This window comes from Ochotona princeps, chromosome 2 (genome assembly GCF_030435755.1).
Source record: "Ochotona princeps isolate mOchPri1 chromosome 2, mOchPri1.hap1, whole genome shotgun sequence".
Classification (NCBI taxonomy): domain Eukaryota; kingdom Metazoa; phylum Chordata; class Mammalia; order Lagomorpha; family Ochotonidae; genus Ochotona; species Ochotona princeps.
Genome location: NC_080833.1, coordinates 42,656,088 through 42,670,181, shown reverse-complemented (window position 1 = coordinate 42,670,181; position 14,094 = coordinate 42,656,088). Strand labels below are relative to the sequence as shown.

At 54.0% G+C, this 14,094-nt stretch overlaps 1 long non-coding RNA gene across 2 annotated transcripts in view; it reads left to right on the top strand.

Annotated features, from left to right (window-relative positions):
* The window catches only part of LOC131479568 (uncharacterized), a 38,459-nt gene extending 26,890 nt beyond the window's left edge, over positions 1 to 11,569 (top strand). The window contains exons 3-4 of one of the 2 annotated variants that reach the window (XR_009244973.1): positions 742 to 874; positions 11,388 to 11,569. This is a non-coding gene — a long non-coding RNA (uncharacterized LOC131479568). The other variant, XR_009244974.1, reaches the window with a different exon arrangement.
* The last annotated feature ends 2,525 nt before the right edge of the window (positions 11,570 to 14,094 follow it).

Below are 14,094 nucleotides of genomic sequence, written 5' to 3'. Positions count from 1 at the left end.
CGTGAAATCCAGCACCTGGGGCCCGGCGGCGTAGCCTAGTGGCTAAAGTCCTCGCCTTGAATGCCCCAGGATCCCATATGGGCGACGGTTCTAGTCCCGGCAGCTCCACTTCCCATCCAGCTCCCTGCTTGTGGTCTGGGAAAGCAGTCGAGGATGACCCAAAGCCTTGGGACCCTGCACCCGCGTGAGAGACCTGGAAGAGGTTCCTGGTTCCCGGCTTCAGATCGGCACGCACCGGCCGTTGCGCTCACTTGGGGAGTGAATCATCGGACGGAAGATCTTCCTCTCTGTCTCTCCTCCTCTCTGTATATCTGGCTGTAATAAAATAAATAAATCTTTAAAAAAAAAAAAAAAAGAAAGAAATCCAGCACCTGGCAGCAACTGGGAACTGTGGACCAGGGCAGCTCCGAGCACTTAGAGAGGAATCCCAGAAGAGAAACCCTGAGCTGGCTAGGGAAGGGTGTGGCAAACAAGCCAGAACGTGATAGGTCACTCAATTAGGGCTGGAGCAGAAGAGGTTTGATAGTGCAGGAAGCTGCAGTGTCACAGCAAGCAGCCGAGGGCAGAGCTGTGGGTTAGACGGTAGGATGGTGACACGGGCTGGGGGCACCTGGGGAGCTTTGCAGGCCGACAGTGCCCACCAGGAAGTTTCTGAACACCTGTGTGCTGGCAGGGCACCCAGGAGGGCTGTAACCCCTGGGAGGCAGGGATGTTCTGAGTCATCTGTTTGTCCTTCCACAGTCCTCTTGGCAGCCCAGGGAATCCACAAGAGCCTCGGATGGGAAATTCCAGAGATCCACTAGAAGAGTTGCCACCTTCCCTGGCACCTGCAGGGAGAGGCTGGTTCCTGCACAGGAGCTACACTGCTCGCAAGGTACTAATGCATGGCAGCAGAAGAATGGGAATTTGTATTCCAGCAGTCTGCCTTGGAGTAGGTGGTGCTGAAGTGCAGGTTTGATTGGAATGCCAGGGGCGTCAGATAGGAAAGAAAAATCACATGACCTAACTATCCAGGATCCCCGAGGAGGATTACAGTGTAATCTCCAATGATGTCAATCTGCCCAAAGGACCTGATTGAGAACTCTGCCTACTTCGGATTAGCTCATTAGCATACACTTTCAATTCTGTTATCCTTGTTTTATGATTGGTTATTATTCTTGCCCTCTGATTGGTTGTTAGTCTGACCTCCTAATTGGTTGTTACTCCTGCTTTCTGACTGGCTGTTATTCTACTCCTCCTCTTATTGGTTAAATCTGGATCCTGCCCTCAGAAAGGGAGCTGAGAGAGCCACTTTGTGTGTAAAAGCACTAGCACTGGCAAGATTCTTGTTAAATTCTCCCGTGGAGTCCAGCTGCGGACTGCTGCGGCAGGAGGTTTCTCTCTTTCAGTAAATCACGCTTTGCTCACTGTCCCTGTTCATGGCACATCGTTCTTCCCTGTGGGAGGAGAACCACAATGGCCCACATAGTTGCACAACAGTTGCAAACTCAAGGGCAGGCACTCAGAGGTTTGCAGGGGTGCTGCAAGGTTCACTGTAGAGGTTCCTCTTTCGAAACCGTGCAAAGCCCGAAGAACAAGGCCAGCAACAGAGAACGTGAACATGAACTCGCTGAGTGGGGAACAGGCTGCGGGGCACGTGGCCCACGTCAGAGGCTGGGGATTAATGCCGCCACCTTCTCTTCTCCTATGTGGAGGAATAGACACCCGGGACAGAAACGAGGTCTCTGCAGGGAATCCAGTCAGGCCTGGTACGCTGCCTGCTATTCTCCGAAGTGACGTTTGGAAAATAAATACTTGAAAGTCTGCCCAGATTGTTGTAATCTGATTATTCTAACAAAGAGATTCAGTGACTGCCTCCACCAGGGCATCCGTGTTTACCATGTAATTTGCAACAAGCACAAACACACCCTTACCCCGCTTGAAGAAAGGTTTCAGGAAAACGCAGAAAAATAGGAACAGAAGAACACGACACACCCCACAACCCCTGCCACAAACCATGTTTTCAATTCTTGGGTAAGTATTTACCTGGATCCGCAGGGCCCTGCCCCTAGGCCCCTGCCGCCTCTGAGCTTGGCGAGGGCAGAGTGTGGCTTTCCTGGGTCTTGGTTTCCTTGGGGGCCTGCCAACTACTCTGGTGGTCCTGGGTAGGCAGCCGACATCTGGTGCAGAGGGTCTTGCCAGGCAGCTCTGCAGCCGGTGCCCTGGGGGAATTTCAGGGCTGTCTTCTCAGGTGAGCCCCTCTCGCTTCTTGTCCCAGAGAGAAGGTCTTGGGTGGTAAAGATCTTGGTTGCATACCACAGATTGGCTTCTGCCCAGGGCAGCAGGAACAGAACTTCCTGGAAGAGCAGCAGGCAGGAGTCAGGTTCAGCAGTGGAGGTACCAAGTGGCCACAGCTACAGTAGGGCTACCAGCAAGCACACTTCATTGGGAAGCCACCGACTCTGTGATTCCCCTCTAGGAGAGGCTGGAGCACCCATGACTCACTGCATTCCAGGCTGCTCCCAGGCCCACTCTAGCTTCCTCTGTGCAGGGTCAGCCCTGCCTCAGTCCAGGCAGCAGCAGGAGAGGAAGAGGATTGCATGGGGAGGCAGGTGGAGATGCAAATACCATTTCCCTCCTATGAACAGCAGTGGCTAACTAGTAGTGTGTGCTGACAAGCACTGCCACTGGCCAGCTCCCCAGGTCCTCCCGGCCAGCCTGTGAGAGAGCTCTGCATTACAGAGGAGAAATGGTGGTCCCAAGAAACTGTGGGACACCTCCCAGAGTTGTCCGGCTGGGCAGAGGCAGGACTGTGAGTCTGACTTCCCAGGGGTCAGCCCTGAGGTGACTCGGCTGCCTGTGGATGCCCTGAGGGTCCTGCCAACCTCACCTCCAGCCAGTCTCTCGCTGCCAGCTGCTTTGACCTGCTCCCACCGAGCCCGCCTCCCTGTCTTGGGTATCCTGAATAGTTAACTCCAAGCCCAGGGACACCCTGCTCACCTCACCCTCCCCTGCAGCTGTTTGCTGTCACTCCTTAGGTGGGATTCCCACTGCTGTGATGAATTTTGCATGATAAATCCCTGCACTGTGAGTGTGTGTGCCTGCGCACATGCGTGCTGGTCTATCCATTAAAAATGCCAGCAATGGCTGGAACTGGGCCGGGTCTAGCCTGGCTGAAAGCAGGAATGCAAACCAGGGCTCCAGCATGGGTTCCAGGAACCCAGTGACTTGAGTGGCCAGCATTGCCTCCCTTGGTCTGTTTCAGCAGGAAGGAGCTGGAGCTGGGAGAGACTCCCACTGCAACATGGGTGGTGAGCATCGATGCTGCCAGAGCATGCTCCCACCCTCAAACCCTGGCTGTTTTTAAAACATTTGTCCATTTCAGGACCCTGAGCCCTGGGATCTGAGTTACTGAACATGAAGACATCCTAAGCCTAACAGACCTAATGCTTCCAATGTCCAACATGGATCCATCAATGACTGCGACTTGGACAATGGCAGACTTTGCCAGTCAGGGGCCGCTCATTATTTGAAAAAAAGTTGGCGTGCTGGGGGTCTGGTGTACAGTAGGTGCCTGGTCTGTGCTGGCTGCCTGGAGGAATGGACCTGGAGCTCTGTGGTGCCAGTGATGGCATGGCAGAGTTACCATGAGATGGCAAGCATGATACAAAGCCTCACTTGTCATTTTCTTTTTTGGTGTTTCCTGTTCATGCATTTCTGCTCTTCTAAACTCCCTTCAGATTACTTTTTAGTTCAATTTGCATTATTGGGAATTGTGAGGACTCCCAGCAATGACTTCCTCCCCAGCAGATACACACGCATGCACACACACACACACATACCTGCACACATGCACACACATACATACATACCTGCACACATGCACACACACATACCTGCACACATGCACACACACACATACCTGCACACAAGCACAGATACACATGCATTCATGCACATACATATACACATGGAAACACGTGCATACAGGGACACACATGCACGCACATATATACACAGAGATATGCACGCACATACACATATATGACACACAGACACGTGCACACATGTGCTTGGTGAGGGAGAATTCTCCGTGTTCCACACTGTCACTGACGTTTAATCGTGCCTATTTAGACTGTAAGTCTTTCAGGCTGGGACAGTGCTTGTCAGTTTGTCTTCCTCTGCATAGTCTACATCCCACTGTGATTCCTCAGCAAGACGTGATCATTATCCATGATTGTGGGCATGGCAGCCAGATAAAGACTGAACATTAAACCCATCCTTCTGGAACCAAAAAACAAACAAAGCCACAAAACCAGCAGCATGCAACGCTCTGGAGCTTTTGCAGCTCAGTATTGGGGCAGGCCGGTGCCTGGCCAGTCCCAGGGATTGAGCTCTGGGTCAAGTCGCCAAAATGAGAGTGGGTCACCTCTGCTCCAGCATGTGAGCTATGAAGAAGCCAGACGGACAGGAGCACACAGGCCTCTAGCTGCCCCTTCCAAGGCCACAATGGTCACCTCACTCCCTGCCAGCCCACTCACAATCAGTTACCCTGGACCATCTCCCCAGTTTCCTCTAACAAGGATTAATTGCCTTGTGAGCCAGGACTGGCGCAGACCAGGAAAGGTGGCCTGGTCAGCAGTGGGCTCCCCGAGTCTCATGATTGCCTTTGAACAACAGGATCCCCTATCTCATAGAATATTCCATAGATGTGTGGTCTGGCCTCAGAGCACATGTTGCTGACTCCCATGTAGTGTTGGCAAACATACCCAGATGCACAGAAAAGACAGGAGAGCTGGCTCCCATAACCCAACAGAAGACCTCAAGTATTTCTTCAAAGGATGGAAAGAAAAGTAAGTAGCATAATACTTCAGGCCAAGATTCAAAGCAAGCACAGGCCTGTGGCCACTCTGAGGTAGCTATGGACAACAGGCCTCAGAACTTACACAGAGAGAACAAAGAAGAGCCTGTGTGAGGACATGTAGTTTGTCACTTCTTGCACTGTGAAGCCAGTAAGCTCTCGGAGTAATCAGGATGATGGGGGGCGGGGTGCACAGCCATGCCCACAGAAGGGGAGGGCTCCCATCAGCGGTAAGGATCCACCAGGTGAGGGGCCAGATCAGGACAATCGGGCAGCAAGCTTAGGGCCATAGGCTTGAGGTTGTACCTCCCAGGCTCTGTATCAAGCTAACCCACCAGTCATTCAAGTAACACCCCCAAGACAGTCTTGCCCCCATTGGGGTTCCTGAGGCAGCAGCAGGGAACCCCCTGTGTCGACCCTCTCTGTCCCAGTTGGTGGCGCACACAGGTCTGCAGGTCCCTCGCCTTTCAAATAAATATTTTAAAAGTTTTAAAAATGATGAGTGTACCCTAGTTCAGGCCCCTGTCCTCCTTCCCTCAGGCCACGTTAGTGACAGGGACACAGCTGCAGGCCCCCAGCTCCAGTGCTGTGCGGGGAGGCGGGGAGGCGGGGAGGCGGCAGGCAGCCAAGGCCCCGTGCCTGATGCTCTGGCCAGGCTCCCATGGCCTCCAGCATGGATCTGTCACATCTGTAGTCCTTGCAGAGAATGCTTGGTCAGATGGCACAACAGCTGTCATAGGCACTGGGAACTGCCTGGGGTTTGCTTCTGTCAGCAGCCACAGGGCTGGGGATGAGGAGCTGGGACTCTCTGTGACCAAATTCCCCCTACAAACAGCTTTCGAGAAACGTCCCTAAGGCAACTTCTCACGCCCCGGGTTCCTTCAGGATGGCTGCACATGCTGCCGCCCCCAGACCACCCAGTCCAACACCCAGACCTGGGAGCATCTGGGCTGACTCAAATCCCTGCCACATCCATAGGGGGAACCTTTGCTCCATGTGGACTGAGGGCAAGTGTTGTGGGTACAGATGCCAGCGTTGCCTGCAGGTGTGTTTCCTAAGGCCCCCACTCCCACCACTGACTCAGTTTCCCAGAAGACAGAGTGGATCACCGCCGAGTGGTACAGGGTACTCTCCAGCTGCCCTCAATGCCAGCCCCTTAAGTACTCACCCCCTTGGCAATTAAAGAGACCCCTGAGATCAGAAACAGAACCATGAGGGTGAAGCCAGGAGGCTGTTCCTGGCTCGGCACCTCGGGGAGTCTGCGTGCCGGCTCAGGCCAGGACACAGCCAGCTCCCCCTAGCTCTTTGCTCACCCCATGAAACAGCCACCCTTAGAGCTGCTTCTCTTAAAGCCAGCCTGAGTGACTTTGGGGGCAATTCCTGGTCCCAGCTGGGCACCTGAGGGCCCTGCTGAGCTGTGGCTGCCACTCCTGCACCTCTCTACTCTGCCCTGCAGCTGCCCTCGGGGGAGGGCTGTGGTCTGAGACCCTGGCCCCTGGTGGCCCGTTATCCTGGCTCAGGTGGGCCCCCAGAATCCAGGGTGGGCGGCCCTGTGTAGGGCCTGTGCTTCACGCAGCTGTCTTGGGAGTTGGCCCTGTTAACCAAGGAGCCCACAGAAAGTTGGACACAGATCTTCCTGGCACCGAGAGCGATGTGTGGAGTCTCATGGGTGGCATTCTTCAGATCCTGCCAGGTTCATCGCCTGCAAGCCTGCATGGTCCCCCACCCCTGAGCCCACCTGGCAAACCCAACCCAGGACATTGCAGTGGCCCTGGCAGGGGCTTTTGCCCAGGGGAAAGAGGATAAGGGCCCCCCAAGGCTGCTGGGTCCTCACACTACTGAGCCCTTCAGGACTATCCAGTCCCTGTCCCTCCTGACCTTCATTTAACTCCCCTCAGCAGGTAGCATTGTTCTGCCCCCACCCTCACCCTTGTTCCCTGGTGTGCTGGCAGGAACTCACAGGGCCTTGGCCTCAGCGGGCTTTCTCTTCCCGGCTCTGGCTGTCCCAGGGCTCACCTTCAAGCTCTGTCTTCCCCTGAGGCTGCCCTGTCCCTGTGGTCACTGTGATTCTGGTTCTGTCTCCTGTGATCTACTTCGTTCAACAGTCCCCTTGGCCCTCTGTGCAGGCTCACATCCCTGAGTCTTTCCTCCGCAGGGAAACTGTTACCTGTTCAAGGTCAAGACCACAGCCCCCAGGACTCCCCTGGCCTCTTGGGGTGTGTCTGCCCAGGCCCCCAGTGTAGAGCCATTCTAGCTTAGCTGCACCTGCTCCTGTCCCTCTGCCAGTCTTTGGCCCTTCCTTGCTCCCTTGCCTTGAAACGTGCAGGTCACTTGGCCTGGAAGCCCTCCCTCCCCTGCCACCTACCCTTCTCAGCTCCCACCTGCCCTCCACCCTTCCAGGGAAATTCCTGCATCACCCCATCCCAAGGCTGTCCCCGGCCCCCAGGATTAAGGTAGCAGCCCCAACTATCATTCTGTCCAGCCTGGATCACCAAGCGCTATGGGCCATCTATTTCCTTCTTGCCTCCCCTAGAGCCTGGGCATTCCTTCAGGGAAAGGACCACATTCCCCCTTAGCTCTGCGTGCACCCCCACCGGCTTGAGCCTGGCATAGGGAGGGGTCAGTGTTGAGCTTGTGGCCAAGTTCAGGCTGGGATGTGCCTATGTGGTGTCTACGCCCCAGCCTGGCCAGCAGAATACTCTTCCCTGCTCACAGGAAGGGACTGGCGCTGCTACTCCTTCTCCCACTACTCCAATGGCAGGGCTCCAGGCAGCAGGTTCCCTCCTGCAGTCCCAGGTTCGCATCCTATTTTGGCCACTTTTAGTTGTGGACTTTTGGGTAAGACTGGGCCCCAGGGGAACCTTCATGTTGCATGTATGAGGTGGCAATTTCTGGCTAACACCTGGATGGGGTGGGGGGCACTGGACCTGGCAAGCGGTCTGTAGATTGGATGGCATGGCCCGGATGGTTTCTGCACAGAGTCTCTTGATTCTGTAGGAAGCACAGTGTCACATGGGCCCTAGGAATCAACCTGGAAGCACTGTGATTGAAAAAAAGATCTCCAAATTGGCACCTCCCTTGGTTCACCAAGGAGCCAGAGGGGTTGGTTAGCATGACAACTAGGCTGGCTCCTTGCCCACCAATCTTCAGATTGCAAGTCTCTTGGATGCTACAGTTGCACAAAATACCATCATGCAATGCTTGAGGCCCTACAGAGGTTATTAAGAACGGCAACAGCATCAAACACCTAACTCTGTTTTAAAGGGCAAAAGGCAGCATTGGAAGGCCAATGTTGCCATCCCGTGGGAACGTGACTTTGCTTCTGAGGGGTGCAGAGGCAACCACGCGTAACCTAACGGCTCATGTATCCTAACACTGTCAGCATTCCAGCATCTGCCATGGAGGGCTGGCAGGAGCTCATGTCTGCAAAAGACAGCCTTCTAGATGAATCTTGCAAAAAAAAAAAAAAAAAAAAGAAAGAAAGAAAGAAAGAAAGAAAGAAAGAAAGAAAGAAAGAAAGAAAGAAAGAAAGAAAGAGGAGCCTGTAGACATCACAGTGTTTTCAAATATTATTACGGCTCTATAAATACCCCCACGCCCACAGTATATCAGGTGCCACATGGGAAATATCGAATTTCAGTTGCATCTCTGCTTAAAAGACACATACCGCTGCCCTGCCATATGCCAGTCATGCTGGATCGTAGCTACATACATGCTGTGGAAACGAAGATGAGCTATGTCATCGTGTATAGAAAAATCCCACAAAAGCCGAGTCTGTGGAGCATGCATTATCCACCCTTAGGATCAGGAGCATTTGCCTAATTCATTCACTTCTTGAACGGCTGTTTCCCCCTTCTGCTACAGAGCTCTTGGCAGAATGAGGAACTAATACACACACACACACACACACACACACACACACAGGGGAGCCGTGATCAGAGGTCCCTGGCTCATCTCCTGGGGTGGCCCCGCTCCTTTGCAGCTAGAGAGAGTGGCCTTGGAGCTGGGAACAACAATTAACATCCCACCTGTTTTGGATGAGTGGGATTTAAGCACACAGTTCATTCCTTCCCAGGGACCTTCACCGGCAAGCCAAAGGGAGCATGGCTGGAAGGAGATAGACATGCTGGCACAGGGGACATACATGAGAAACGGTCCCCACTCTTCCCAAGTGCAGATTGGAACAGGAGCACTGGACCAACAAATGGTCCGACTCTGGCTTCCCAGGCCCTGGCTGCCAAAGTGATGGAGGCCTGTGGGAGGTGACCTCCAGGAGGTCATGTGGATGGGGACCTCGTGGTGAGGCCAGTGCCCCAGTGAGACCCTGCCCTCTCTCTGCCAGTAAGAATGTGGTGAGAAGACAGCCAGCTGCCACCTGGGAGCGAGCCCTAGGCCCACCTTGACTGCACTGACATCAGGATGCTAGGCTGAACCAGGAGCACAGCCCTTTCCACCCCAGCCCCCAATCTGTGATGTTTTGTTACAAAGCAGCAGATGGGGGCTGACTGATGCAGTGGGGGTCTCCATACCCAGAGCTTGTGTTTTAGTAACAAGATTCCAGCTGGAGATTTCATTAAGCAAAGAGTTGCTTTAAGCTGCTGATTGTTCAGCACTGAAAGGACTGTGACTGTTAGGGAATCAATCTTTAGCTAAAAATAGGGACTTGCCCAATCATCCAGAGAGCAGGCGAAAAAGCAAATGAGCCAGTGGAGCTACGCCCCAGGTGAATGCCAGCAAGCAGGTTGAATGTCGGAGGGGAGCACGGGTCAGGGCAAGGATGGCACTCAGCCCAGCTTGGCTGACTGAGCTGCGTTTCTCTTTGCTGTGCAGTTTTATTGTTAATTGCAAAATGTCTGGTTGAACGGTGGTTACTGAAATTTATTTTTGTAATAAAAGCACCTTGTAAACCCGCACATTGCATTAACAGTGCGGTGACCCAGATTCTGCCATAATCAACTGGGCATCAAAGCACCTGTGGCTCTGGACCAGGCTCTGCAGCCGGCCCCGAACACAGCAACCTTGTCGGGTTGCATCAGAGCCCACCTGTGTGGCATGTGCAGTGTGTGCTGCAGGCTTTCCTGTGTTCTGGCTTCAACTTGACCTCCAGAGAGCTGTGTGACCTGGGCCACATTCCTTCCTTCTCTGGGCTCCTGACATGCGTCTCAGCCAGGAGTGGGGCTCTGGGCCACAGCTGGCACCCCTTTAGTGATGAACTCTCAGCCCTGGCAGAAAATGCAGGGCAGGGCCAGAACGAAAGCATCCAAACCATGTATCCAGGGAAAGGAAGTTCCAGCTTGTCAGCAGGATACCCTGTTTTCCGCGGGTAGGAAAGCCACACATAGGAAGCTTCAGGTCCCCAGAGGAAGGGCACTTGGCTCTAGCATGGCCTAGGGAGGCAAGATGCTTAGAGGCACCTCCAGGGCTACCCTACACAGGGAACTCTGCCTTCTGGAAGGGCTGGGCAGGTGCCAGTGTGATGCCCACGCTCTCCCCACCTGAGAGCCAGCACACAGTGGCCACCGAAGTGGGCCCGAGGAAGCAGACAGGTAAACCCCCAGCTGCCCTCCTGCCCGCAGGGGCTGGGGCTCTGCCAGCCTGTGCAAGCTCCCTTCACAGCACATATTCATCTCCCCTTAAGCCTGGATGTGGGAAGTCCACGGCCAAGGTGTGTGCAGGGCTGGTTTCCCAGGAGGCTTCACTCCTCTTCCGGTCCAGCTCTCCTGCTTTCCTAAGGATACCAGGGCAACTGGAGGGGGACCTACGTCGGGATGACTGCGATACCCCTTCAAAACCACATCTTCCCATAGGGTTTCCTACTCATGTCCATGTGTGATTTGGTCTAAAGTTCACTGTCATGATAAAGTGCACCAATTCCAGGTGATCTCATGTGACTTAACTCCATCTGCAGGCCTATGTCCATTAAGGCCACATTCATGGGTGCCACGCCTTGGGGCCTCCGCACTGTGTTTTTCGAGGACACAGTCCAGCTCACTGCAGGCCCCTTCTCCCACCCAGGATCTTGCCCTCCTGTCTTCCAAGCTGCTCAGATGTCATTGTGCTTACAGCTTCAGAAATCAGGCTGGTTTTGTGGCATAGCAGGAGTCCCCCACCTGTGATGCCAGCATCCCACATAGGTGCCAGTTTGAGTCCCAGGTGCTCAACTTACAATTCAGACCCTGCTACTGCATCTGGAAAAGCAGTGGAGAACGGAGCAAATATTTGGGCCCCTGTACGCACATGGGAGACCTGGAAGAAGCTCCAGGCTTCTGGCTTCAGCCTGACTCAGCTATAGCTGACTGGTAGCCAATTGGAGAACGAACCAGTCAGTAGAAAATCAATCTCTCCTCTGTAACTCTACCTTTCAAATAAACAAGTAAATTTAAAAAAATGAACTCACCTCTCTCCCTTTCTTTCCCTTTCCTTGTTTCTCTTCTCTCCTCCCCTCCCTCCTCCCAGCTGCCCCATTTTTCTGCTTCTGCTCTGCCTCTCTCCCCTCTGGCCTCCCCTTCCCCTGGCCCCTCTGGGTCCTTCCTCTCTGCTTCCCCAGGTCCCTGCCCAGAGGACTGCATCCTGTCCACGACCCAGTGACAGCAGAAGAGCCAGCAACCGCTCCGCGGCTCTCTGCCAGCTTGGCATGGATCGGGCCTGCCTCTCCCAGTCTATGGCCTTTCATCTTTTGAATCTGAACTTTTTGAATTGATAAAGGTTAAAAATTAAAACAAAAACAAAAAAACGGAGCACCATGTTTGTTTCTTTCTTGTGAGGAAGTCCCAGATGGGGGCTGTTGTCTGTGTCCTGGGCAGGAGGCCTCAGGGCCTCCCCCACTACCCAGAGCCTCCACCTGCTGCTGCTCCAGAGGCTGGTCCATTCCAGGCGCAGATCCACTGCCGAGGCCTAAGTCCCCAGTAAATGAGCAAACCTCGCCACCAGCAGATTGAAGGGTAAATGGGTAAGGCTGAGGAGGAGGAGGAACCCAAAGGGGGTTGGGGAAGGGGCTGGCACACCCATCTCCCCGGGGCAGCTCAGGCTGTCATTCTGTATGAAAGAAACCAGGCAGAGCAAGACTGTGACCCGCTCTCAGTGTAGACAGACCCACCGGGTGGAGAGCTAGCCTGTGGCTGCCTGGAGGAGGCAGTGTTGGGAAGTCCAAGGGCACGAGAAAACTCCTGGGTTAAGAGGCCGTCAGGCTCCTAGTGGGGGTGGCAGAGTCACAAACGGCTCCTGCCTTTCACCACCACTCAGGTTTAGCCTAAGAGGAAGCATTCTGGAAGCCTAGAGTTCTCCTGAACTCTCACCCTGCCATCCCCTTGCAGTGGAATGTGGAGATGAAGATGGTAGCGCCCCAGGCAGCTCAGGGCTGTTTTGGGGGGGCACATTTGACCAAGCAGGACTGCCAGGGCCACCCGCTGCCAGGGCTCTTCTAGCCCCTGGGTAGCCCCACAGGATGCTCTGGCTCCTGCAATTGTGTCCTTGGGTCCCTTCCTGGGCACAGGGACCGTCCCACCTCCGGCCTCACATGTCGCTGGTATTTGTGGGTTTGGCTCAAGATCCATCCTCAGCAGCTTTCCAGGAATTGTTGCGAGGTCCTGGGGGAAGGAGGCCGCTTGTCAGAAGCAAGCAGCTCTTCAGCGTTTGAGAAGCAAGCTGCATATTTATTTTGGAAGCAGGGAGCCATAAAATAAACATGAGGTAGGACAATACGGTATGCATTTGAAAAGAAAGGAAGACAGGGCGTGCCCCCAGAACAAGGGACGGATTGCGGTGCATACAGCACAACCTGCTTTGCTGGTTGAGTTTCTCACATTTGGGTTGCACGGCAAGCTTGTTTTGCTTCCAGAGGGACTGCTGGCCTCCCCGACACCTGCCATTTCTGGCAGAGGTGGGAACAGGATGTGAGGCTGCACTGGTGCTGGCACAGGTGCAGTTGTGTGATGGGTGTAGCTGCCTGATGGTGGGAGTAACATCATGGCCATGTGATCGTTATCATCGACATCACATCATCATCATTGCCATCACAGTCCTCACAGCAAGCTTGCATTACCTCGTGGCAGGAGCCTTTCACGTGTACCTTGCACAATCCTGACCACACCCCCGTGAGGGTCAGTGCCACTGTCTGTCTCACACAGACAAGAGAATCCACGCACAGAAAGCTTCAAGAACTTGTTCACAGTCATTCCTGCAGGGTTGAAGATGGGAAGAGAATTGAGAGGCAGGAAGGAAGAATCACTGGAAGAGGATCCATGTACACCCTGGACTTGAAGGGCACTGGGTCCCTGGTTCCTTAAAGGACACGGGCCTGGGAGCCTCCGCCGGGGCGTGCAGGGCATGCATGTTGGGGCTGTTTGAATATCGTTCAGGAGAAGGGAGGAAGGCACAGAGAGGTCAGAGGTGACAGTGCCGCTGCGCAGGGCAGGCCTGGGGTGGCTTTGCAGGGAGAGATCAGCGCTTTTGCTGGTGCTGGAGAGCAATATGCATGGTGCTGGTGAGGACCCGTCTGGGTCTTGGGGGTCCCCAGGGTGTCCCACTCTGCGATTTCCTTGGGGGATGGCTGGGGAACAGTGTCTGTGAGGCCTCAGGGTAGAAAAATCCCCCACAATAGGGTTGCATTGTATTTCTTCACATCTTGGACTCACTGGGTTGTCCTTCAAGGCAAAGGCTGTTCTTTCCCCCATACCCCTGCTAGCGGAGGAGGACATCAGGTGTACCCATTCGTCAGATTCCGGAACAATCTCTAAGGTGGAGCACCTGGGGCTTGGGGCTTCATGGGAAAGTCTCTTGGGATGCCCCACTCCCAACCCCCTGTCCAGGGCCCTGGCCTGCAGGCTGCCTGGGATTCCTGACTCTAGCTGTATCATCACCAAGAACATGTTGAAAACCCCGGAAACAATCAGAAAGCATCCCCACAGGGGTATGGGAGCTGCTATCAGGGGCTGGGACAGACGGAGAAGGTTCTAGAACTGTGCTGTCCAATCATGCAGCCACCGACCATGCATGATTATCAAGCACTTGCTGCAAAGCTCATCTGAACTAAGATGTGCAGTGCACACATTGGATTTCAAGCATTCTGTGTGAAAAATAAATGATTGCGATAACGGTGGTAGTATCACCTGCCAAAATGGTAATATTTTATAAATATCAGGCTAAAAAATATGCATTGAATTACCATCCTGTTCTTTTGTACTTCTCCAAAACTTGGTTTCTGGGAGGAATTTCTGTCTCATCCTGTTCTGTCATTCCAGGGCTGATCGAGTAGG